This window comes from Zalophus californianus, chromosome 15, assembly GCF_009762305.2.
Source record: "Zalophus californianus isolate mZalCal1 chromosome 15, mZalCal1.pri.v2, whole genome shotgun sequence".
Taxonomy (NCBI): Eukaryota; Metazoa; Chordata; class Mammalia; order Carnivora; family Otariidae; genus Zalophus; species Zalophus californianus.
This window is the reverse complement of record NC_045609.1, coordinates 82060885-82088212: the sequence shown is the minus strand read 5'-3', so window position 1 is coordinate 82088212 and position 27328 is coordinate 82060885. Positions and strand designations below refer to the sequence as shown.

General features: G+C 47.3%; 1 long non-coding RNA gene across 1 annotated transcript; it reads right to left on the bottom strand.

Annotated features, from left to right (window-relative positions):
- Positions 1-966: 966 nt before the first annotated feature.
- LOC113923781 lies at positions 967-26379 on the bottom strand. Its single transcript, XR_004819660.1, has 8 exons — positions 26259-26379; positions 25048-25119; positions 16743-16929; positions 8792-8968; positions 7943-8036; positions 6519-6621; positions 3903-4089; positions 967-1965 (listed from the first exon to the last, which is right to left on the bottom strand). It is a non-coding gene; the product is annotated as an uncharacterized LOC113923781 (long non-coding RNA).
- Between the last annotated feature and the right edge of the window lie 949 nt (positions 26380-27328).

The window sequence follows — 27328 nt, the reverse complement described above, 5'->3', positions numbered from 1 at the left end:
TCCCCAGTTTCAAAGAGATGCTTTGTTTTGGTTTTGGCTTGTTTCAATAGAGTGCCTTATAACAGATTTGATGACATCTGAGCTGCTTCTGGTGTCCAGTCCTGCTTCTTGGCACCCCTGCCTCATCCAGACATTCCAAGTACTTGAATGCTTGGAAATCTTTTGGGGATTGCCCAGGGCACGGCTCTCAGGTCCCAACCCCCACCCCCCCACAGGGTTATGTGGTGAGTTCTTTGCAAAGCCGTGTCTGACTCCCTGACTTACAGGAATGCGGGTCTTCCCAGGTGTATTCCCTCCCATTTCGCTGTCTGTGCCGCCCCCCACCTCTGCCCAAACCCTCACGTGCCTCACCTCTGCCTCGCCTCACCTATCTCTGCCCAAACACCAACAATCTCCAACAGGAGTGACCCAAAATTTAACATCCTAGGGGATGAAATTCACAAAATTACCAAAAAGGTATGCAGAACTAAATCTGCAATTATGTGAAGGAGGGATGAGGGATTGGGGGAAGTCATCCTTTGCTCTTTGGGATTAAGGAGTGGGGGGTATGTTTATCATCTGCAGAAACACAAATTAGATAACTTGCCCTTAAACCCAGTCTTCTCTTTTTAATTGTTTTCTACATAAAAAGTAAACACCAATGTCCAACGACCTCCCACCTCACCGTTTGTTCTCAATCCAGTGAACCAAGAACAAAAGGACGCAGCACTTGAATGGAAGGGGAGCCCTCAGGGACTTAGGTTGACCCCCCAAATACAATAACCCACTTTACAAAAATAAAAGTCTCTAATAACTTGGCATAACGTCAATGACTTGCCATTGTTGGTTCTTTGTTTAGTGTGTTGTTTTGAACAGAGGAATAAACAGCCAGTTAAAGAAACCCCAACTTACTAATCAATTACATGCAGGTGTTTATAGATTTTTTCTGTTTTAATGAATGAGACTTGGACTTGTGCCATCCTAGAAATGACTTAGACACTAAAAGAACAGCTGATGGCTTAGTAATCCTCTTTTGGAGAGATGCTGCCTAGTATCCATTCTAGAAGTATACCAGGGAGAATCAGTTACTTACTGGGCATGTTGTAAGCATGTGCATAACTATTGGATTTCTCATTTATAAAAGTCAGATCTAAGACCCTTAAATATGAGAGTTAAAAGAGCAGAGTGATGATTTCCTGTATGAAGCCAACTCTGAAACACTGTCTATTTTTAGGCAGAGGAGCATATTCTCATTTGGTCTGTTTTGACATTTATGACTATTTTTAAAGATTGCCTTGTGCCGTCTCTTTGTTTTGCACATTCTGTAGCTGTCTTTGGCCAAAGCCATCTCTGTTCTGGTGGCTGTGCACCGGATTCAGTTGTCTCGCCTATGCTGCTCCCGCCGTGGCCAATAGGATAGCCATTCCAGGGACAATGTCCACTTGGCACTTTAGTGGTCAACTGCAACTCCAGTCAAAGTGCAGGACACATCGCTGCTCATGGGTCAAGACCAAAGGACCCTTCACCCAGTTGAACATTTTTTTTTTAACCTACAGAATTGATACCATATTGAGGACTTCTGGGGGGGAGAGCTGGGTGTGGGGGAGGAAGGGCTTGAAATGACAAGCTAAGTATAGGTTTCCCATATGTTCCGCTGAGTTCAGGGAAGAATCCATGCTGTTATGGTAACACCCTAAGAGCCATAAAACAAGCAAGAAGAATCAATTTCCTCCTCTGGGCTCTTTGCTGCCCACAGTCTTGGGTCTTAGTGTGAAGGTGGGAGCCCGAGATTGGGGAAGAGCCCCTTCAGCTGGGCTCTGGGTCTGGGGGCTTGGCAGCACGGCTCAAGCCCCGCTTTGCTCTGGGCAAAGTGAGGCTGGCACTTCTCAAACACGCGGGGTAGTCATTCTCGAGTCCTGGTGCTGTGTTGAGGACTCAGAAAGCGCTGTGTAAGTGTGAAATGCTGTACGTTGCCTTTATAAGTACCTATCAAAACAAATGAAAACATCTCATTTAACATGCAGTATTTAAGTAAACACGTTACGAATATACCAAAATAACCCCCCCAAATATTAAACAACAAATCAACCCCCTGTCAGAGCCTGACTCACTGAATAAATGGAATGAATAAAATCGTAACTCACACGCTTGACTACGGCTCTATGAAATTGTTGAATTTGTTAGGTGTAGCGTGTGATTTCTGCACAGGATAACCAAAATAACTTCAAAAAGCTGTATTCTCTCTCCTGGCCGAAATCAAACAGATCTGCAAGTTTCCAAATTGGGCCATACAGGCACAAGAGCACACATGCTATTTTCTTCCCATCTTTCCCTCCCCTTGCCCAGACAGGAGCCACACAGAAGGTCAGATCCAAGAAGCATCATTTTGGCCCCACTGGGTGCTGGTCTCTGCATCGTTTGTGTCAGAAAACACGAGTCCCCAGCAGAAAGAACAATCACCCAGGGTCATATCATTGTTCACAGGATCATAAGCGACCACGGAAGCATCTGGCCTTCCCTGCCCAAGAACACACCGCTATTCCTTAGGCCCGAAGGAGAAGCATTGAAACTGTCTTAACTAATCTCCTGCTGTTTATCACCTTGGTCTAAGCTTCCGTGATTCTCAGAAGCCGCGACTGGCGTGTGCAGTCCTTCTTCAGCAGACACGGCTGCTGTCCCAGAAGAGGACACGGCAAGTCTCAGCATCATCCCACGGGAGAAATCGGATTGTTCCTCCGAGAACAGACAGGCACCAAGGCCTGACATCTGTCACATTTGGCATCCTTTTTAAAAGGAGGGATTTGGCTTGGCACAAGCACCGTCGCTGAAGAGCTCAGTGTCTTCAGCCGATCAGGACAGTTCTGATTAAAGCAGATATGTTGGCCAACTCAGTCTGGGCTGATTTCTAGCTCATTCCTAATACAGCCCTGTCCCCACCCCTGTCCCCCCCCCCCCCAAGTGCCCCCTTCCCTTTGGGCTTCGCGTAGTCACATTTTCACATGTACCAGTGTGAATACATGTAAAACATGCCCGACACCTCGTGTTTACTCATCATTCAACGACTGTTTCTCAAGCCCCTGCTCTGGGCATTGGGGAATGAGGGGACCAGGGACCAACTCACCCTCCCACCTATTGCACAAAGACTCTCTCAGTCAACGGAATGCAGCAGCCCCCTTGCAAGACTCAAGGTTTCAAGCAGAGAATGCTGATTAAGTGTGGATCAGGCAAAAATACTTTGAAAGGTCATAATTATAATTTTATTAAGCTGTGATCAGGGAGATAAGATAAATGTCATAGAAATGTGCTTAATTTTGGATACATACGATATTGAAGAACAATTATGAATTTGTGTTTCTTGCGTAAATTAAAATTTGGATTTGTGTAAGGGCAGAAGCTGAGTCTAATTTTTTATCTGCTGGAAGAGAAATTGATTTTAATTCTTTCCCTGCTAATTAAAGGAAAATTAGAAAAACAAACTATTTGCTAAAGCACTAAATACATTTTGATTACTTATGGATATAAGCAGTTGTTTGGTTCTGTTTATTTACTTGCTGAAAGCCTAACGATAGGTAAAATTAAGGGTAGGGTAATGGTGAGGGATTATGGGTTTATTTATCAGATGGAATGAGGTCTGTTTTCCCACTTTATGGTTGGGACATGAAGTTGCGGTGCTTGCCCCATTCACATAGAGCCAGTTGTGCGGGGAGACGGCAGAGGCAGTGCGCGGGGGAAGAGAGAATGACAGTGGAGGCAGCGAGGTCCCGTCGAGGTGTCTGGGAAGGCAGAGGAAACCTCCAGCAGATAGCTAGGCACTGGAGTTCAGCTCAGGAGGAGGACCGGAAATGCAGGGAGGAGATGGGGTGCTAGCTTGATGGAGGAAGAGGGTCAACAGAAGGATTTTGGGGGGGATTAAAACAACTCACATTTATTACAGTTTTGGAGGTCAGAGTCAAAATGGGTCTCAGTGGAAATCCAGGTGTGGGCAGGGCTGCATTCCCTTCTGGAGGCTCTGGGGAGAATCCATCTCCTTTCCCTGGGGTGACGCCCCCTTCTCGTCAAGACTCTTTGCCATTAACTCTTCATCAAATTGGATCCCTAGTTACAATTCTCCTGCAACAGCAGTGGATTGCATTAGTTCCTGGAGAACCAAAATATAGTGGGTTGGCAATGGGTCTGATGTGACCTTGACCCGTCGTCCTGCCTTGTGAAGGGACTACCTGGTCCCCCACCCCCCACCCCCCCACCGGAGGGAAGTAACATTTCTTCTTTCTCCTCCGAGCTCCCCCACAGCCCTGAGACCACCGGTAAGTAAGTTAAGTATCCACTTCTCCTCCCAGGTGGCAAGCACCTTGGGAACAGGCTCACATCCATTCCTTTGACCTTGACCTGGGTGCAGCGCTCAGTGTACTAACTGACCCTCACTGACGATGTATGGCGCTAATCATCGAGGAAGTGTTTTCAAACAGCCAACCACTAAAACTAGTGTTTTTTTTTTTTTTTAAACTTTTGATTTTTCACAAAACGGACTTTTTCCATGCTAGAAGCAACAAAGATCAATCTGCTTTACCAAGCTACGGTAGGTGAGTAGAGATGGTTCTACAAAGATGAAAATGTCCTCCCGAGGCCACGTCTGTGGGAAAAAACACGCCAACTTTTCCCCTCTGAAGATGGATTCCCTTTAGTTATTTATTTAAAAGCTGTGATCTCAGGTAAAGAAGATAAACAATTTTTGCTCTGAACTAAATATATAAAGAAATGCATTTCGCAAGTTAAAGCGCTAGCAACATAAACCACATTTCCCCCTAGAACACTGGTCAAGACTCACAAGCCCGGTGGGTTGGCCAAGGAACATGGGATAACATAGCCTCTCAGGGATGTCGCAAACCTTGCAGAGGCAAGGGGGGCCACACCCCCTCCTCTGCTGGATGGGAAAGCGGGGAGCCGGCTTCCCCAGACTCTGCAGGGTGGACCGTACCATCTATACTGTAAGTGCCCAAGCAACTCAGATTCAGAAAAAAAATTTTTTTAAAAGCACGTATGAAACAAACACCCTTTATCCTTTCCCTTAAACGACTGTACAAAGGCCAGTTTATCGTTTTTAAACATTTGGACACCCCTCCTCCCACCCAAAGCCCAGTTTTTTGAAATCAAAGAAACTAATGGCAACTAATGTGCAAGGAGCAGACTCGAACCTTAAAGGCAGCTGAGTGAGTACTAATGGCCCCATAAAGCACCGCCCCGCCTCCACCTAATGCCTAATTACTCAACGGCGTGCCTTTGTTCAGCCAGTGTCTTGCTTTTACAATGCAGTCAAACAAGGTGGAACTGTGTCCATTTATGGGAAAGTCAAAGACCAATAAATAAAAAGTTTAATTTCCTGATTCCCTGAAGTCGATGGGGCTTAGAAAATGCTCACCAATCTTTCCAACAATGGTCTCTCAAAAAACCGTGTGAGCAGCCACCTCATATCAAATTTCATTGCTCATAAAAAAGAATCAGATAACGTTAAGTGAAAAAAAGCAGGATACAAAGTACACTGTGTTTACAACTAAAAAAAAAACTCTCTGCTTAGGGCTAAGGACGGAGCCCTACAATCGCGATCAGACCTCTGTGATGGGGACAGGATTCGGGGAGATGGGTTTCCCTGTTTTCTAAATTTTCTGTTGCTATGTGAGTCTGACAACAAAAAATTTAAATGGATCAGCAAAACAATTAATTGTTTAACAGATGCTGTTACTCAGAACAAGATCATCGCGTGAGGCTTCCAAGTCAAGCAAACGTTTTTGTTTTTCATGTTTTGAACACGGCCATTTCTTTAGGGTTTTGTGAGCATTATTAACACAAATTCTAATTTATATTAGTATATCATAGGCAAATGTATAACACAATAAATTGCATTTGTGGACACAAATACAAAATTCAATCAAGTGCCGTTGGCCTCCGTATCTTAACTTTCATCTGGAGGGCTGTTGGCTCCTAAACAGATGTCCCAAGTTACTACCGTTAATAAAAAGTAATCCCTCATTAGGTCTTTCCATTTACTGAACTCTTCAAGGTAATTAATGATATTTAAGAAACTTTCCCTCCATAAATATGATATGGAAAGATGAGACAACGAAGCGGGTGTGTGATTTCATGTCTAGGAAGAAAGTGGCCGGCGGGGGTGGGGGTGTGTGGGGGACACCAGCTGGCAGATTCCTGTGGTCTGTAGAGAGCAGATTCTGCATGGAAATGGACAGGACTGGTTCTCACTCGTTCCAGCCCACACGGTCAGCACGAGCTTTTCATCCAGGGACCATGTCCAAGGGGCTCATTGCTGGGCTGTTGCTGTGTCTGTTGACATGGGGAGAGCTGGGGACAGTATATTAGCTGGGCTGGGTCTCTTGCCCCTCCCTCCTGTTCTTTCCCACCACCTGCACTGGCTTTCTGCTTTTCAACCATTTGTCAGATGGCAGTCCTCAGGGTGCCCCGGGGCCCTTTCCCCTCCCTGCTCTTCCCTTTCTTCTGTCTTGCATGCATTTTGTTGTCCCATCACTTACGAATGCAACCTTGTATTCAGCAAACCTTGCCGAATCTCTCCGAAGCCCCAGGCTAAGCACCAGAGATGCATTAGGAGGGAGAGTCACGACCGTCTTGGAGGGCCTGTTGCAGCAGGGAGGAGGAAAGATTTAACAAGATGCGTGCCCCTAGGCAGAGCCAGAGTTGGGCCCTGGTGGTTTTAGAAGCACATACCCTTGGCAAGTCCAACTGCAAGCTCAAGGTCTCTCCCAGATTGACTCTTCCCTCTCCTCATGTTCCACGTTCAGTTAAAGACACCACCATCTATCCCGTCACCAAGGCCAAAGCCTGCGGGTCCACCCCAATGCCTCCCTGCCTCTCACCCCTGCATCCTGCCATTCGGCTTTAGATAGGTCTCTCTAATAATTTCCTTCTTTCTCTTCCCACCTCCACTGCCCCTGACTCTCAGCTTCCTGCTGTCATCTTTTGGCAGGCCCTCTTGCTCCTCAATGGCTACCGTGCACAGGGCGATTCTTCTAAAATTTACCCAAATGCTGGTGCCCTTGCTGAAAAACACTGGAGACTAACATCAATGGATTGAGTTCAGCCTCCCTGTCATGTCACCTTAACTACTCTGGTGCCAACTCCCACATACCACCAGCCAGGACACTAGTACCTGTCATGTCGCAAGCATATGGCTCTGGCTGACACCACTGGCCCTTGGCTCATGCTGTTCCCTCTCCCACACACCCCATAGAGGACATTCTGGATCCTGTTCACCTGTTGTTCGAGGCCCAGGCCCCAACGCCATGTTTTCAGGATCCTCACACTCCCCACCCAACCCTGCCCTTGGTCGTCTCCTTTCTGACCACAATGCAGAATGTTCCAGATCAAGGGTGAGTTCTCTGTCCTATATTCAACCACCACACCTTGACAGCTTCTGGCTACATAGCTGTCCCCTGAGATAGCTTTGTGGGTAGTGATCCGATACCAGCGTTTGGTATTCCTGAATATGAAGCTATTTTCTTCAGAACCAAAAACACATATTTTTAAAAATGGAAAATCTGAATTAAGACTTGAGTTATACTCAGATAATTATAGGCAGCAGTATATTTTCAGATTCAATGAGGTTCCACTCATTGAGAAAGGATTCTGACCCCACCCTTCCTACCCAAAAAAATCCCTTTGGGGTATCTGAATGTGGCTTCAATGTCTGTTTCCAGGGTTACTAGTGAAATTGAGGTGGTTTTTCTTTAACGTTTATTAGTCATTCGTATTTCTCCCAGATGTCCTTGTTGGAATCTCTTAACATGCAGGTGGAGGTGGGGGTAGATGGGGGTCTGGCAAGGGGACTTCTCCGAAGAGAAGACAGAAGCCTCCCTTCCCCTCAGCCGCGCAAGGCTAGGACCTCCTACCCATCCATGCTAGGGACATCTCCCTCGATCGTTCTCCCAGAGACACTCACGCAGGAAGGAGAGGGGGCTTCAGTCCTACTGGCCTGCAGTCTGATGGAGAGCCTGCTAGGGCCAAGTGCAGAAGGTGAAGGCAGTCATACCTTACTGAAAAATAGAACACAGTATAGTTTCATTATTAAAATGTATGCAGTCAGTCTTCAAGATGGACCCCAACGATCTATACCTCCTTGTATTCATGCCCTGATTTGGTTCCCTAATATACTGAATCAGGGCTGGCCCCTTGTGATCAATAGAATATGGTGGAGGTGACCATATTTGAATTCTAAGGCTGGGTCATAAACACGGTGCTTCTGCCTGTCATTCTCTCTCCTGGGAACACTCACCCTTGGAACACAGCTGCCATGCTCTGAAGATGCCCACAGTGGCCTTCGTGAAGAGCCATGTGCAGAGGAAACTGAGGTCCCCAGCCTCCAGCCAGCCTCATCCCCTAGAGAGTGAACGAGCCTTCAAATGTTTAAATCTTCCACGTGAGGCCCCAGACAAACCATCCCCTTTCCGAATTCCTGATTCCCAGAATGGTGGTTTTGCATCATTATGTTTTGGGGTCATTTGTGTTGCAGTCCTAGTAGCTGGAGCAAAAGAAATAGTGAAATGGATTCTGCTCCAATATTGCTATCACCAAATGTGAGTGCACCTTGAGGGTTTCAATCCCTAACAGAGGAGGTTTCTAGCACATGCTTGTTGAAAAAGAATCGGAACTATTTAGGGACAGGGCTCTGTGGTGAGGCATACACACAGCCACTTAGGATACTAGTTGGGATACCCTATTTCTAGTAGTCTTAAAAGTGCGAGGTAGGCGACCATACAGATGAACACCACAAGAGGGCAGGTGTACATACCGAAATAGGGCTCCTTGGACTTAACCTTCTTCACTCATATTGACTTTTTTTTTTTTGCATTTCACTGATGATTTTGTTTGATATTGATCACAGCCCACAGATCAGCTTCATTTTGAAGACGTGAATCCACATTTCAAAACCCAACCATCCAGGAAGGCGTTCAGCTGGAAAGCTTCCCTAAGAGTTAATTTAACAATGCCATATTTGTATTTCTTATAAAATATATTTTTGTAATGAAACACCTACAATTTCATTACTAAGAAAAATTGAGGTGCTATTTTTAAATGTCAGTGGGATAAACATTTCCTGACTTTATATCACTGCATGAATGCAGATGTGCTATTTACTCAATCTCATTTATTTCATAATGGGATTAAATAATGCTTCATTATTTCATAATGAACAAAGTCATATTGTGATCTCGAAAAAAGAAGCAATTACACTTATTCGTCTTTCACCTTAGAAACCCTTCCCCCCTCGATGCATTCTGACATTAAAATGAACTAATTTGTCGGCTAATTTAAAGTCGTCTCAATTTCTCCAAGAAAGATGAGGAAGCAGGCTCCTCAGACCCTGGGGTTTTCTGATTACAAATTATCTTCTCAAAACGTTTCTTCTATACTCCAGGTTGCCAGGCCCCTGGAGTGCCTCTCACCCTCCCTGCACGCCAAGCTCCTTGTCTCTGGGCAGCGCCTGTCCCTTCCTCACGGGTCCACAGCCGGTCCCGAGCCCACGGTGCTGAATCGTCAAAAGCTGATGGAGGGCCTCCTGGCAGTGTGCCCGGCACCAATCCAGAGCCACCAGGTGGGGGCATGGAGCTTGGCTGTTGCCAATTCGGACATGTACATCGCGTGACTCGGGGCAGCTCAGCAGCCTCTGCGAACCTCGGCTTTCCCATCTGTGAGATGGACCCACACTGCTGCTTCTCTCCAAAGGACGCTGTGAGGACTGAAGGAGACAGTGGACCACCTCCTGTGATCATATGCACCTGGGCATGTGCACCTGCTGCCCAGAAAAGCAGACACTTGGCAGACAGATAGCTAGTATGACCTTTTACTGCCTGGCTTTTTGTTCTAGGACAATCTTTAAAAATGACCTTGAAAACAAAGGTGCTAGAACAGTGTGAGGTCTCCCTTACTGGCTATGTACAATGCATGACTTCCCTAAGATCCTCCTAGAAGCTTCCTCCAGAATGGTTGCTCCTTTCCATGCTTCTGTACGGCACCTGAAGATGCAGGTATTATCACCAGGGAAAAGTTCCCACGAAGGAAGCCTTCCAGCCCATTTTCTTGTTCCTTGTTGGTAGAGATGGTCTATGACAAGAGGCAGCAGTTTCTAAAGCAGCATGCCTTTGGCCTTCCCCCCTGAAGGTTTGCTGAAGGAAGATTTTGCGCAATGGCCACTAGCCCACGTTGGAGGCCACAATCACGTATTAGCTGTCATGGGGGCTTTAGCTGTGTTTCTGGGTCCGAGGTGCTGAGATGGAAATCTTTTCTGGCGGTGCATGTGCTGTTTGCTTTAAGCAGGCAGGGCTCAGGCCGGGGTTCCACACTGAGTTCTTTCAAACTTTGCTTCCTTCCAGCCAAGCACACCGAGTCAGATGTTTTCATAGGGGAGAATTCTACAATGGCACACTTGATTTTTTTCCCCTTCAACATGCCAAATGTTTCTTACCATTGCATGGCCTCAAATATATTTTATTATGAGGCTTTTTTTTTTTTTTTAAGGCACCAATAACTTGCATAACTTTTAACACATGATTGTAAGCGTGCTACATTTGGACAAGCAGTAAATTGTGACTCTGGTTTGAAAGCCCCTCGGGTTAGCCTGGACAAATCCCTTAACCTCTCTGTTGGAGAATCTTTGAAGACCCTCTGTGGCTGTAATAGTCCAGGAGTCACACCTGGCACTTCCCTGACCCCATGGCAGGTGAGGCTGGGGCTGTCCTCTGGGCTCTGGAGGCGCGTGCCCTCTGCACCTTGAGGCTCTCCTCACTGGTCGGTCCCACACTCTCTGTGCTCACTGAGGACAAGGACTGTCTAATCACCTTGGTGTCTGTCTTAGTTCAGTCCACTCTAACGGAATTTCCTGGCATGTCTTGAACATGCATTTCCCACAGTTGTGGAGGGTGGGAAGTCAGCATGGTTGGGTCCTAGTGAAAGTTCTCTTCCTTGTCTTCTTGGGTCCTCACGTGGCAGGGACAGAGAGAGGCTGTTCTTCACTCTTACTCTTCTTTAAGGGCACTAACTCCATTGTGGAGGCGCCACCCTCATGACCTCCCAAAGGTCTCACCTCCAAATACTGTCACACTGGGGGTTAAGGTTTCAGCATATGAATTTGGGCAGGACACGAACACTCTGTTCATAACAGTGTCCCGAGAGCCTCACACAGACCTGGACCACTTCTTGACATCACCACATGAGTGGTGCCCCCTAGAGTTGTATGATGTGCTGGCACATAGTATTAGCCCTTAAATACTCCTTGCATCAAAGACATAATAAATGATGACATTTCTGATTAAAAAAATATTTTAAGTATCTTAAAAAACTTTTTTAAAGATTTTATTTTTAGGTAATCTCTACACCCACTGTAGGGCTGGAACTTAAAACCCTGAAATCAAGAGATGCATGCTTCACTGACTGAGCCAGCCAGGCGCCCCTTCAATAGTTTTATGGAAATTTTTTGGTGTTGTTTTATAATAATGTAAAATGCAATGCATAAATAAAAAATGACATTTTATATTAAAGACATGCTTTCAAAGAACTTAAGTTGATAGATTCTTTTTTTTTTCTGAATGACTTTAAGCATGACTTAAATATTCTAACAGGCCAATGGTTTATTGATCAGAAAAACTTAGGTAAATTACTGGCTGAATACTGCCCTAGGAATCCCATTTGTCTTTAGATTTTAGGGTGATTAATTTGATAAATAGGCAAGATACATTTTCATCTTTGTAACGTCGAAAAGCATAATCCCATGTTTGCTGTGCTTCTAAGCAGTGACGTTCTAAAGGAGTGTGTCTGACCCCACAATTAAGCATGTAAATTTTTTTCTTTTTTTTAATTTTTAAATTTTTTTTAGATTTTATTTATTTGAGAGAGACAGAGATAGTGAGAGAGAGCACAAGTGGGGAGGAGAGGGAGAAGCAGGCTCCCCGCAGAGCAAGGAGCCCGATGCGGGACTTGATCCAGGACCCCGGGATCATGACCTGAGCCGAAGGCAGATGCCTAACCGGCTGAACCACCCAGGCGCCTGCATTTAAATTTTTTCCAATTGTCAATATGCCCCACATTCAGATCAGTGAAAACATCTCACTTTACATCTTTTCTTTTTTCTCTCTCTCAAGGCTCTTTCCCTACTGGAGATACAAAACTCAACAAATCCTGTTGACTTTGGAAAGTAGCGAAGAAGGATTTCAGTTAATCCAGTGCTTGAAGTGGGACCTGGGGCAACTTGCCAAGATCATGCTCTTCTTTTGTTCCGAATCATACCACCCACCACTCATTGCCTCCAAACTCCCTCCTTCCCTACACTCTCCCCGCTTCTTCTTTCCCTGCCCAGCTCCCTGGGCCCCAGCGAGCGGTGTGAGTGTGAGGTGAAAGGCCCTGGGAGTTAGCACTGGGGGAAGCCAGAGCCCCCTGGGCCTCTCGGGCTCCAGCCACCCTGGGGTAAGCCCATGGGAACCTCAGGGAGCCTGGGTGGGCGTGTGGCCTACGTGGCTGTTGGGGCCCGGCTGCGTGTCTCCCCTAGCACTCTGTGGTCTCACCGCTGCTCCTCGGCAGCTGCAGGCCCCTAGTGACGCACAGCCTCACCTCCCTGGAGGCCTTGCCTCCCCAGCCTCCACTCTTCTCCCCACTTTGGGGCTTGTCCTGTCGTGGCCCTCGGTATCCGGAGAATTCTGCTGTGGCCTCTGCTTTCTGCACTGGACTGTGAGCTCTCGGAGGGAGAAGGTCTTACTCTTCACTGTATGGTCACTCGCGGGGTGGGACAGGCATTTCACTGAGTGGCCAGCTGAATGAGTGAATGAATGAGCAGAAAGCAGGCAGATAATGTGCATGGAAGAGCTCCCTAATCAGCAAAGTGGCATGTGAACAGTGAAGCCCGTTAATGACCCTTTTCCGTATGTTCTCCAGCACTGGGGACCTTGCCTAGGGCAGAGCCGGCACGCGGCGCTGCCATTGGAAATGAAGGCTGGAAGACTAGGGGAGCCCATGGCTATAGGCTGGGTGCCCAGGTAGCAGACTCAGGTGGAGTTCAGAGTGCAGGATGCTCACGCGAGAGAGCCCTCAGGCCCAGACTGGAAGCATGGGGAGGACATGGGACTGGCCAGGGGAGGAGGGCACCATGCTGGTGGACTGATGACAGTTTTGGCTGTCCCCACGGGGACCCCTGAGCTAAGACAGTCCTTTAGAGGGGTCCTGACTTGGGCCATGACAGCTTGGCCTTTATCGCCTGCCCTGATCAGATGTTGGGAGTGGGTTGCCCCAGGAAGGGTGTGATCTTGGGTGAAGGTGTGTGCTGGTGGGGTCTGGGCAGCACACCACAGTGTCCACTACCCCAGCTCTTATGGAATCCATGACCCAAGGGAGCATGTTCAGAGCCAAGGAGGCTGGGTGTGGCAAATCCTTCACCCATAGTGAAGACAGGCTTTGGTTAAGTAAACACAGCCTAGTGTATACATGAGAGTCTGCCACTAAAGTGGCTCTTGGACTAGGCCAGGTGCCAAGCCCTTCAAAAGTCCAGGTCAGAGCCTCTGGGGTGCTGGCAATGTTCTGTCTCTTGCTTTGGGTGTGGGGTTACACTGAGTTCTGCTCTTGTGACACAAAGACTTTTCTATATACATTATGTAAATCACATCTCAATAATGCTGTTCAAATTATTTTAAATGTGTGTAACAAATGTGTCATGGTTAACCTTCCAGTCTGCCTCCTATTTCTCCTTTTAGAAGGGAAAACATCAGTGGGGTTTTACTATACACAATTCTGCCAACCCCCAGATGGAAACAAATATTTTAAAATTAAACTATAAACTGAGCCAGAACATCAAAATTATCTCTGGACCAAACCCGATTTTCACTTTAAGTGTGGACACCTCTCTATTCTCCACGTTAGCTCATTATTAGCTTCCATGTCACTCGAAAGAAGATTTGAACACTTTTTATGGGGAGGTGGGTCTAAACCATTTTGAGTTCCTCTCCCTGCGTCGAGGAGCCCTCGCTCCACCAGGCACTGCACCCGGGACAAGGGAGTCACGGCCCTGCCCCCCCCGCCCCGACCCAGTGAGGAGCCCCAGTCTGGTGGGAGGCTGCTGTACACAGAGGAGCTAAGTCAGTGGCTGAGCTGGGCACACAGAGCGAGGATCAGCATGAACTTTCTGGAAAAGGTGCTCCCTTGCCAGATTTGGAGAGATGACTATCTAAATGCTTTGGCGTGTCTCCTGGAAACCTCATTTTGCTTGTGTTTGTTTTCTTCCACAGGCCAGGTCACCCTGGCCTCCTCCTGGGCACGGGCCCCTATGTTTGAGGCTCTCGCCTTTCTGCACGTGTCCTCTTGCCTTTGTGCTCTTTTCCTTATCTTGCTATGCAAAGAGGTGGCTTGCTCTTAGATGGCTGTGCTTGCTGTTGAAGGGACAGAGGCTCTCCCCAGCACCCCCTGCACCCGAGCCTCCTCTCACAAAGCCCTGTTTGCCTGACTTCCCTGGATGCTGCTCCGGTGGCAGCTACCGCTTTCTTGCCTCTTTTTTTTTTTTTTTTTTGACCGCAGGACTGCGCATCTTCTGGATATCTGGCCTTCCTGCAGAGGTTCATTCCCTGCTCCACCCCTTTAAAACTTCCAACTAATCTTAGCCCCCAGTAACAATGTGGGTGGTGAGCTGGGGCACCTCAGGGCCTGCGTGGCACCCTCGGCCTGGTTCCGAAGAAGCTGACCAGTAAGGACCCACCCCACGTTTTCCCTTTTCTCAGTGTAGTGTTGAGAACCAAACCCTTTGGTTCCGTTCAGATCCCAAGCAGCCCCAGGACCACAGGACTTGCTGTGACCAGCTTTTAGGTTTCTCAGTTTATGTCTGGTCACTGCCAGCCCCCAGCTCCGCCCCCCTGCTCCGCCCCTGCTCCGCCCCAGCACCACCCCTGCACCGCCCCCAGCTCCGCCCCCTGTTCCCGCCCCCCCCCGCCCCCTGCTCTGCCCCGGGACCGCCCCTGCTCCGCCCCCAGCTTCGCCCCCCCCCTCCCCGTTCCGCCTCCTGGCACCGCCCCCTGCTCTGCCCCGGCACCGCCCCCTGCTCCAGGGGAAACGACAGTCCCACCAACATTCACATGGGCGCCTGGCGCCATGCCCACATCTTTTTACTCTGGTTCGGGAAGTTCTTCTGATGATACTGCTCATCAGAGGGTCCTGGGAAGAGAGGAGGAGACTCGACAGCCAGGTTTTGTGTCTGCAAACGCTGGTGTACTGTGACTTTGTTGAAGTCTGCCACCGTTCGCCCTGGGAGAGGCGTTTCAGGACTACGGTTTGTCCATCTTAGAGGCAAAAAAGTTGCTGCAGAGAGTCCTGGAAGCTGAGCCTCAGGAACTGATGGTACCACAGGGGAGAAACCAACGCCTCAGAAAACTTCGCAGCCTGTCCACACATGTGTTAGTCCAGCCAGTGCTGACGCGTCCACTCTGAGGTGAGCATAAGGACGGCCACCGTACACATGGCCCTGGGCCCTGTCTCCAGAGCCAAAGCGAAGAGGCGCCTGATTATTTGTAAATTCAAACTGCATAGACAGCCGTTCAAAATAGTTGACCTCCAGTCTTTTCTTTAATGTGTTATTAACTTCTTGGGTACATATTTGCTGATACAACATTCACAGTGAGGCTTAACCATCCTTTTCTCGTACTTACAAAGCCGCTTCAGACCCACCTGTCCGTCCTTACAGGGCCTCCGACCTTCATGCGTCAGGAGTGTGGAGGATTTGGTTGATCAGGACAGGCACCAGCTTTTTCTCTCATTTAAAAATTGGCTAATCATTGGGACGATTTCAAGTCAGCTTCCTATTAAAGATATTACTAAAAAGGAATGAGCTAATGCAGAAAGATGAATGCCTCCCAATATCGCTATGCTCCATGCAAAGGTGGCAAATTCAGTGTCAAAAACTGTCCATTGCGAAGATACGCAAAGAGCCCACAAGCACGTTAAAAGATGCTCAACATCACTCATCATCAGGGAATGCAAATCAAAACCACGAGAAGATACCACTCCACACCTGTCAGGAAGACTACTATTAAAAAAACAAACAAACAAAACAAAACAACAGAAAGTAACAAGAGTTGGCAAGGATGTGAAAAAATTGGAGCCCTTGTGCCCTGTTAATGGGAATGCAAAATGGTGCAGCCGCTATGCAAAACAGTATGGCAGTTCCTCAAAAAATTAAAAATAGAATTACTTTATGATCCAGCAACCCACTTCTGGGGATATATCCTAAAGATTTAAAAATAGTCTCAGGGAGGTATTTGTACACCCAGTTCATAGCAGCGTTCTTCACAATAGTCAAAAGGTGCAAGCAACCCAAGTATTCATCAGTGGATTGATAAAGACAAAGTGGGATATATAAATATAGATATATCTCCACATACATGCAATGGAATATTATTTAGCTTTAAAAGGAAAGAAATCCTGTCATATGCTATTACGTGAATGAACCTTTAGGACATTAGGCTAAGTGAAATAAGCCAGCCACAGAAGGACAATACTGTATGATTCCACTCATATAAAGTCCCCGAGTCGTCAAAATCATAGGGCCAGAAAGTGGGATGGTGGTTGTCAGGGGCTGGGGGAGGGGGCCGAGGAGTTGTTTAATGGGTATGAAGTTTCAGTTTTGCAAAATGATTGGTTGCACAACCATGTGAGTATACTTAACAATAGTTAACTGTACACATAAGCTGGCAAATTTTATGTTATGTGTATTTTACCACGATTAAAAAAATATGCGTGGTCGCCTCCTCACAGCAGGTGTCTCTGGCTGTCCGGTGGCCTTCTGCTGGGGTGTGTGTCACCCCAGGGATGCTGAGTCCTTGACTGTGTCTTCCTGACCATGTCCACCATGGCCCCTGGGCAGGGTCCGGCCAACAGATGCCTCCGCACAGTTTTACTGAATGTCTGAGGGAGAGAGGGAGAGAGAGGGAAGAAGGAATGAATAGAAAATCCACAAAAGATAAATTACAAATGGACAGTAACCAAATGAGAAAATTTTCAGCTTCACTAGTAATCAAAGAAAAGCCCATTAAAGCAACAATGAGTTTCCATTTCTCACTTTGAAATGAGCAAAGATATTTATTATTATAATTTAAAATACCTAACGCTGGCAAGGATTTGTCAAGACGGACAATTTCAGACAGAACGGGCACGTTTCCAGAGGAAATGGAGTAGTGCCTATGAACAGCCCTATAAAAATTCCTATCTTTCGATCCAATAATCCCTCATCTAAGAATATATCCTAAGGAATCGACAAGATACTGAGGCAAAGAGTTAGGGGCAAAGATACTTATCACAGAGTTATTAATAATAGCTCAAAGACTAAAGCTAAATATCTGGGTAATGGAGAATGCTCAGGTACAAGATGGAAAATTATGTAGCTACTAAAAAATCATATTTTAGAGAAATATTTAATGACGTAAGAAATTTTTACAATGATATACGCATGTAGGTTATGCATATAGTAAGACAGCTTTTGTGAAAAACAAACCAACCTCAGGAACAGAGGAAATACATCAAAATGTAATCTGTGGTTTCTGGATGAGGTGATTATCACCGATTCTCCTGCACCTTTCTGTAGCTTCTAAATATTCTAAAACAAGCATTCGATATTTTTGTAACTTGAAACAAAATATGGGCGCCTGGGTGGCTCAGTTGGTTGAGCGACTGCCTTCGGCTCAGGTCATGATCCTGGAGTCCCGGGATCGAGTCCCGCATCGGGCTCCCTGCTCGGTGGGGAGTCTGCTTCTCCCTCTGACCCCCTTCCCTCTCATGCTTTCTGTCTCTCATTCTCTCTCTCTCTGAAATAAATAAAATAAAATCTTTAAAAAAAAATATGACTTGAAAAAAGTAAAAATGTCACAACCTGAGCATCTAAAAACTGCTTGGGGAAGGCAAAACTGACAAGACACGGTCCCTCTTAAGGAGCAGTTGCAAGGTGGTGGAGGTGTCCACCATGATGCTTGGGGAGCACTGGCCTGGTGGTGATGAGATGGGGCCAGGGGAGGCTCTCCGGGAAAGGGGTCTTGCATGGCCGGGAAGGATCTGAGCCCTTGTCTCTGCCTACTCTGGACTTGTTGGTAGTGCTTCCTGCTAACTTTGGCCTTCCCTGGCATCACTCGTCTTGGGCTCTCTGCTCCTGTGATCAGTTGATGGTGCTTTAGGGTTTATTCTCTCCATGATCTATGTAGGCTCAACTCAGCCAATACAGATATCCTCCAAGGTTTATCTCCTTAATACCTTCACTGCAGCAGGCTTTCAAGTCAGAGCTTGTTTAAATCATCACTTGGCTTGCATCCGCTCTGGCAGGGATCGCCTTGCTCAGAAATCAAGGTCTGGGAAGTGGCAGGACCCACATGGCCTGAAGGGCCATTTCTGCAGAAGCCTGGAGTCTCAGGCTGCAGACTGGGAGGCAAGTACCTCGATTGCGAAGTGGGGAAATGAGAACCATAGAGGGACGGTGGCTTGTCCAAGACCGGGTGCCAGCCTAGGGCAGAGCTGGGAGTGTGTCCTAGCTTTCCTGATACCCAGGTGGTGCACCTGTCCACTGCATCCTGCTGCTGGAGGGGACATGACCCTCATTTCCCACTGGAACACTGGACTCCCTGCAGTGAAGCAGACTGCGGGGGGTGGTGGGGCGCTGCGCGGTAGTGTACATGGTGGCCATTTTTAGTGCTGATGTGAGAATGGTGAAAATTTTCTTTGTGTGCACATCAGGAGACCATCTGGATATCTTTTGAAATTTATAATTGAAAAAAATTACAACCTGAGTTACAATCTTCTTCTATTTTGTTTTTTTAATCCATGTAAATTTATTTTATTTTTTCAATTATTTTATTTTATTATGTTATGTTAATCACCATACATTACATCATTAGTTTTTGATGTAGTGTTCCATGATTCATTGTTTGCGTATAACACCCAGTGCTCCACGCAGAACGTGCCCTCTTTAATACCCATCACCAGGCTAACCCATCCCCCCACGCCCCTCCCCTCTAGAACCCTCAGTTTGTTTCTCAGAGTCCATCGTCTCTCATGGTTCGTCTCCCCCTCCGATTTACCCCCCTTCATTCTTCCCTTCCTACTATCTTCTTCTTCTTCTTCTTTTTTTTTTTTAATATACAATGTATTATTTGTTTTTCTATTTTGGTTTTACACAGTTTTTCTCCCCCCTGATATGAAAGGACTGCATGTTCTGGAAGTTTTATAGCCAATGCAATAAACAAATCAAAGATGTGAATTATGACTGATACAAACAAGACAGACTAAGTTATGTTTAGATAGTTATGTTTGCCTGTTTATAAAGCCCAGAGGATTACCAAGTGATCTACCACAGGAAAGAAGAAAATGGTCAGATGAGCCCAGGCAGCCTCCCAAGGGCTGCAAAAAAAAAAAAAAGCTGAGTAGTATCTAACTGTATAGCCATAAATGTACATATATATGTGTGTATATATACATATAATTGCACGTGCCTATTAGCTGAGCTAAATAGACACAGATGAGGGCTGACAGACAGAAATCCTCAGGTGCTCTAAACAAAGCCAGAGGGGGTAACACATGAGTGGATGCAGATGCCTGGCATTTTGACAGGTGCTGGGAATAAAAAGATGGAAAAACGACTCCTACCTTCATGGGGCTTGCATGCTACATCAGGACACAGACATCAGTCAAAGATTCACACACCGTGAAACATTACCATTGTGAAAAGTGCTCAGAGGGAAGGAAGGTACCTGGTACTCTGTAGGTGTGTAATAGGGGGATTTTATCTGGCTGGAGAAGTCGGTTGCCACTTGAGGGTTGAGTGTAACTAACAAGTGAATTAAACAGTAAAACGTGAAAAACAAAATCTAAGAGAACTAAAACAAAACAAAACAAAACGAAAAACCCATACAGCGGTCATTTGGGGATAGGACTTATTTATTTCTTTTAGTATAAAGCTAAAGGAAAACATTGCTAGAGTCTACCATGTCAACACTTAAAGCTTCTGCACACTGAAAAAAAAAAAGTGGTAAGCAAAAATAAAAGGTAAAATACAAATTGCCAAAAAAATGCGACGTACTTGTAGGAGTTGACATTTTTCATATATAAAGAGCTTTATCAATTAATAAGAAAAGGACATCTACACATAAACGGGCTCAGACATGTTAAAATGAGTACAAAAGGCCAAAAAGCGTACAAAAAATGTGCATCTTCAGTTGTCATCAAAGGCACATGAGTTACTACGATAGCATGTCTAGTATTTTGCTTACGATACTGGCAGGGATTTAAATGCTGAGATATTAAAATGTTAAGGAAGGCGGCAGGAAACAGGTGGGAATATAAATTGGTACAATTTCTCTAGAGGGCAATTTGGCAATATTTATCAAATGCTTTAAAAAATGTGCCTACTTGGTAATTTTGCTCAGAGAATTTATCTTAAATCAACATACGTGCACGCAAAGATCGTGTGAAGGATATTCACCCCACTGTTATTTACAACAGAGTAAAACAAAAACAAGGAAACGAACAGAATGAAGTACGGCAGAATACAAAGCCAGCCATTCAAATTCATTGTCAAAGTAGCTCATGATGTGGACAAATTGTTTGAAATATACGGTTAAGTTGGTTGGGGGGGCAGGTTACCCAAAAGAAAGATGTGAATGGGGAGACCAGAGACATGAAGCACGTATGTATGCAAACTTGATTTACAGCCTGTGACTGGGGTAGCATGACAGATCCTTAAGGAATGGATAATTAATTCAGCGGATGGCGCTGGGATAATTGTTACCCACGCACAAAAATAAGAGGAAAGCCTTATGGGACATCACAGACAAACATACGTTCCAGGTGCAAGAACAATCTGTGAAAAGGAAAACTTTAAAACTTTTAGAAGAAAATACAGCGCAGTATCTGAATGCCCTCAGGCATAGGAGAATTTCTTAGGAGACAAAGGGGACAAACAATACATGACATTTTGGTAAATACTACAATGTTCAAAAATTTTTTTAAATCTATACGTGAGAAGACAGAGCCGAAAACATGGAAAGATGGGTACAGACCAGAGAAAATGAATTCAATGCACATGAAAGATGAGGAATTATTACTGAAGACATGGGGAGGAGCACTTCTCAGACTTTCATGGGCATAAGAATCAACAGGGGATCCTTTCAAAATGCATGTTCTGATGGGGCGGGTCTGGGTGGGGCCAGAGACTCTGCATTTCTAACAAGGTCCCAGGTGAAATTTATTCTGCTGGTCCACAGACTACACTTTGAATAGCCAGGGTATAAAGGACTCCTACAGACAAGTAAAAAAAAAAAAAAGAAAGAAAGAAAGAAAAAGAATAAGCAACCCCATACACAGTTTGGCAAAGGGTCTGAGCAGGTCATCCTCCGAAGAGAGAAACTGAATAAACACATCTGCACAAGGATGGGCTGGCTGCCGTAAATACAGACCCACAACAGAAGCTTATCTCTTGCTCATATAGACAGGGCTGGTGAGAGGAAGAAGGGGCAAAGTTCCCGCCCTCACAGCCCTCCAGGGTTCCAGGCTGCTGGGGGCTCTGCCATCTTCAACATGGGACTGCCAAAGTTGCCTGAGGAACGGGGCAGCTGGGGAAAAAACGAGGTATTAATGAGCCAGAGGTGGAGATGGTGAAGACCCTACAGCTCACGTTCTATTGGTTGGAACTCCACCCCAGGCTGTAGCCAACTGCACAGGAGGCTGGGAAATGTAGTCTAACTGTCCCCAAGATAAAGAGGAACCGTGTTTGGTGAGTAGCTGGCAGTCTGCCAACTTGTGAAGGGATGCTCAGCTCACCAGTAGCCAGGAAAATGCAATTAAAACCACCATTTTATACCATCATATTGGCAAAAATCAATATCAGGACTCTTAACTGCACAACTCCAGGTGGCACCATTCACAAAGATGATTCCCTCCCCCACTTCCCCATACCCCTCATCTTGCTTAAAGTTTTTTCCCTCTAACATACTGTATTATCTTTAGCAGACCACAGATTTACTTATTTCTAATGTTTATTTTCTTTCGTCCATCTTTGAACTGTCAACTCCAACCGGGCAAGGATATTGGTCTATTGTGCTAACGGCTCTATCCATAACGACCACAGCAGAGCCTGGAATACAGTAGGCACTGAACAAGGATGTGCGGAGTGCAGAGCGTGAGATGGAGGTGCTCCAGAGGGCCTTCTGGCCTTCCAGTCACCCCAGCTCAGAGCCCAGGCACCAGACACGTGAGGGCAGGAGCCTCCGTGTGACTCCACCCTCAGCCACTTGGTCCGGTCCAGCCTGGGGTCCTCCCAGCCGACATCTAGGCTTCCTGCTGTGTCCAGCCCCAATTCCCACTCCACGGCGTCTGTGGGAATAACCAACGATTATTGTTGCCAGTCTCTGAGGTTTTGGGTTTAGTTTTTAGTATTTTTTTAAAGATTTTTATGTATTTATTTTGGGAGGGAGGGGAAGAGGGAGAGGGAGAGAGAATCTCAAGCAGACTCTGTGCTCAGCATGGAGACTGATGCAGGCCTCGATCATACGACCCAGAGACCCGACCGGAAGCCAAGAGTCCCACGCTCAACTGACTTCGCCACCCAGGCGCCCCTTGTTTTCAGTTTTTAAAGGCAGCTTATTAAAGTATAACTTAGAGTAAGTAAAATCTACCCTTTTTAGGTGTATAGTTTGCTGAGTTTTGACAAATGTATAGTCATGAGGCTACCGTCACAGCCAAGATACAGAACATTTCCATCACCCAGCAAAGCTCCCTCCCAAGCGACCAAACTTCAGGGTGATTTGTGGCACAGAAGCACTAATCAGAAACACTTTCTCCTTTCTCTATCGTGTACGCATTCAGATCTATTTTCTCTGCACTGGGAACGTCCTTTCTTGTGAGCAGGTGCTAAACATCTGTTTTCCCATTAGACTAGAAGCTCTTTGAGGGCCAGAAGGTAGTTACAGCACTTGCATCCAAAGGCGACAGGCGCAGAGCTGGTCCCGATAATTCCCGGTCATACGTCAATATGTAACAAATATTTATCGAGCGCCTATGCGCCAGGCACTGGTATGTGCTAGGCACTGCACTGGGTGCTGAGGATGTGAAGGTGAATATAAGCAGACACGGTCTGCGTGCTCATGGAGTTCACCATCTCGTGGGGGAGTTCACATGCAAATGCAATGATCACACAAAATTATATGCTCTAGCAAACCATGGTATGTGCCATAAGACAATCCCCCTCCCGCATCTCCTCCCCCATGCCCTGTCCTGAGCTCAGTGGTCCTATAATGGTCTCCGGCACATGAATCGTCATGTTTTCTTGGTATCTATTGCTCACAGGGAGAAAACGTTCTCCTATCACGGTTACTTGCTATCGAGGTTAGACGTGTTCTGAGAATTACCTTGTTTATGATAATAGTGGACCCGTCTGAAATCAACGTGGGGAAGGCAGAAACAGACAAAACCACCAGGCGGTCTGTTCCCTCTAATAATCTGTGACTTTAAAGCGACAAAATACACTTTTCAGGTAAACCGACCAGCCTCACAAACGCTGTCCAGAGAATTCAACCCGGGGACACTTGCTCAAACACTTGAAATTTCAAATGCCCTGCTTGTCCTTTCCCATCAATGACTTTATGATTGGCAAAGAAGCATACCGCCTTATAAATATTTCCCATTATAGAACTTTTTGGTAAGCTTCTAAAGCAATTTTAGATCTCAGCTAGGTTTGTTCTCCCTGCTGCCCAAGACAATATCTTCCAGGGCTGTGGCGCAGAAGCGGTGGAGAGAAAAGAGAAATTAAGACAATTTCCCAGCATTCTGTTAGCATTTGCATGTGAATGCAGGCTGCCCTGCTGTTTGATAAATCTGATGTGTAAGAAAACCATGAGAATCAAAGTTCACATCCAGTTGGGTGCTTTATATGTATGTTGCGAAGGTTGCTACAAAAATGTGATAATATCCTTCCAAGTATATGACTAATGAGAATATGTATAGCACATCTGAGATGGCGCGAATGTGTAATTATTGTGAGGATTTCACTGACACATAAATATAATGATCTTCAGCTAAGTAAATTGCTAGCTACCAATGAAATAAATAGGGTCCCTTCAGAATTTGAAATAATTTGGAATGGTAGGTGGTGGGAAATGATTCACCTTAGCTGTTATCTCTGGAACAGTAATATAGAAATATATCTGCCAACTCTGGTGCATTTACATTGTTCTTCATGTCCTGTGGAGTCTGTCAGAAGAGCTCTGGGCCCTGCCGCCTTCCACACTCTTATTCCGATAGGCCTCCACGCAGCATGGCTCAGCGCTGGATAGGAGCAGCTAATATTGTTTACCTCGGTAGGCATCCCAGCCATAATATTTTCCCAAGAAACACTGATGCGTTTAAAGGTCAGGTTGATACTGATTTGACGGAATAACATAAATTCCTCTTTCTAGGAGTAAAATGGTGTACATGACTTGGTTTAAAGGTTAAACTGTTTTTTGTGCACTGGATAGGTCAGAGATATAAGACTTTAATACACAAAGTATAATTACCTGTTTGGACAGACAGGGAGATGTGAGCCAGGCTTTAGATTTTCAGAAAGATGTTTGAAAACTCGGGAATCTATTGACATCTCATCATTGAATACATTTCATTGCAGGAGGGAAAAATCCTACAAAGGTAGACAGTTAGAAGGACTGTCTCTTACTCCTAGTTAGAGGACCGTTGGGATTGTGAAAATTGAGTCTTAGGGCACTGAGTCTAAGAATAGTCTCAGATACAAACTTTCCTCCGGGCCAATAAACTCCCAAGTACAAAAATTGTACAGTAGGTGCTAAATAAAAGTTTGGTAGATGAGTGAATTGAATACATTTTTTTTTTAAGGCACAAAGTTGGTTTTGATAGATAAGGAGAAAGATGGAGAGAATTTTTTTGTAACTAGGATGTAAAAACAGACCCATCTTGGACCCAGAGAATTTCTTTCATTTATTCCTTCATTCCCCTGTTTGTTGTTTCATTCAATAAAAAAATGTATTAAGCACTCACACGGCACTGCCTTCTGCTGGCTGCTGAGATGGGTTGAGAAGACCTGGTCCCACGTCAGAATGTACAGTCTGTCTGGGAGAGAAGACAGTGAGAGGTGAGCAGGGGAGGAGAAGGAACCCAGCCCTGCCTGGGGGAGGGCCTGGCCCACCCACCTCCACAGCCTCACCAGGGTTCCCGCCAGGGAAGCCGGGTCTGCTGCTCCGCTTACCAACTGCACCACCCGACCCTGGTCCCCAGGAGCTTTCTGTGCGCCACCAGGCACCGGCCAGGCGCAGCGCTTCCCACCCGGGCCCCAGTTCTCACCACGCTGCGCGCTCTGCGCCCCCTGCGCCCCAGCAGCGCCCCCCTTTTCCGTCCACTCTTCCCGCAGGGTCCTGCTCTCGGGTGGTCTCCCAGGCTGGGCGGAGGGAGGGGACTGTGGTTTTCAACACTAGGATGTGGTGGGGAGCCCTGGATACTCTTGTCCTTGCAAGGGGAAGGAGGAGACGGAGGCCTGCCCCGCGGCCCGGGGGCCCCACCGCGTCCGCTGTGGGCAGAGGTCCGAGCAGGTGGCCCTGCGCCCCCGCCTCGGAAGCCGCCTCCGCAGCTGCTGAGCTCCGGCTGCGGCTTAGCGGGTCCCCGGTTGGGCTGTGAACGCCGTGCCCACATTGTAGAGGCAAGAATGACCGCACAGCCCTCTTCGTGCAGTCTGCAGTTTGAGTGTTTACGGGTTTGGGGGCCGTGGTAAAGGAGAAAAACCCTCGGTGGCAGAGGGGTGCGCGGGGCTGGGGGTGGGAGGAGGAGTCGGGGAAACGGAGGCGGGAGCCAAGGGGGAGTATGCAGGCAGGACTGGCGGCTCAGCAGAGCCCGGAGCCAAGGAGGGGGCGGAGGGGGGAGTAGAGTGGGGCGTTGAGGACGAGCTCGGGGACAGAGAGGTGGGGGGGGAAGGGGATGGGCTGGGTGGCGTGGGGTGGGGTGGAGTGGACAGGAGCGGGCCGGACATGGGGAGACGTGGGGGTGGAGAGCCCAAGGGCTTTTCTGTGAGCCACCCCGCCCCCACCAGGCTTCTGGCGTGGGGGAAGGGGGCGTCGGATTCTTGGCGGTTGGAGAAATCCAAGTGGAAACCATCTCTTAGGTAGTTTCTAAGAGGGGGAGCGGTGGGGAGGGTGGGACTTTAAGTCCTCTTCATTGGAGGAGCTGGACCCTTAGAACAGAAGCCCACTAGGCCTTACCCCTCGGGCGGTCCTTGGGGTTGAGAAGTTGTCCCAGGCCCCTGTCTGCCCCAGTTTGGCCACATTTGGCCACAGGAGCCGTTCACAGTTTCCCCGCGCCGCCGGGCGGGGGCGGGCGGTGGGGCTCCCGGGCCCCCGCGGTGCAACTCCGCGCGCACCCTACTTCCCCGCCTCGGCGCTAGGGGCTCAGCGGCACCGCGACCAAGCGGTCTATTTTTAACAGGTATCCCTTGGAAAGGATACACAGGTGCATTTTTAAAGAAGGAATACAATTCTATGTAGCCTGGAAATACACACAAGGAATAAAAAACTGGGTTGGAGAGAGTCCGGGGCTGAACGCAGGCTTGTGCCCCCACCTCTCCGCCGGGGCTGCCCTGCCTCCCTCCCGCGGTGGGCGCTGAGTCCTGCTCCAGTTCTCAGTCCCTCTGTGGAGCATCCGAGGCCCGAGAGCAAGCACTGAGAGCGCGTTTGAGAGGAGTGAATGAACGATTCAAATGGGAGAGCCATGTAAAGCCTTGCTGGGGAGCACACAGGAGGACCCACGAATTCCCGGCGGCGGAGGGTCTTCCAGAGATGCGGGCTTCACCGGGTGGGGACTGACGCAGGCTGATTCCTGAAGGGCTGATAGGAGGGAGCCTCATGAGTAGGGCAGGAAGATGTAGGATTGAGGCCAGGGAAAGCAGGCTAACAATGTGGCCGGGGGGGGGGGGGGGGGGGGGGGGGGGGAGGAGAGCCCTGGATTCCTGGTTGAGCCACGGGCAGTGGAAGCACCTAGATGCAGTGAGGACCACCTTTTCCCAGCCTCTTCTAAACCAAGCCGGCAAGCTGGTGAGCACCATCGTGCATAGGTAATAAGTTAGCTGGACACAAGTGTCATGATTCACGTGTCAAGGCTAATGTCTTGCTAATATCCCCCAGCAGGGATGAGCAATTACACATTCCTGAATTATCTTCCCTGCCTGTACCTCAAACAAACAAGCAATCATCTGTTTCCTTAGCTCACCTTCCCAGGGTGATGTGGCTGAAAGGCTTGAAGAGAGCCTCCCAGATGGAGACTTGGTGTTGCCACT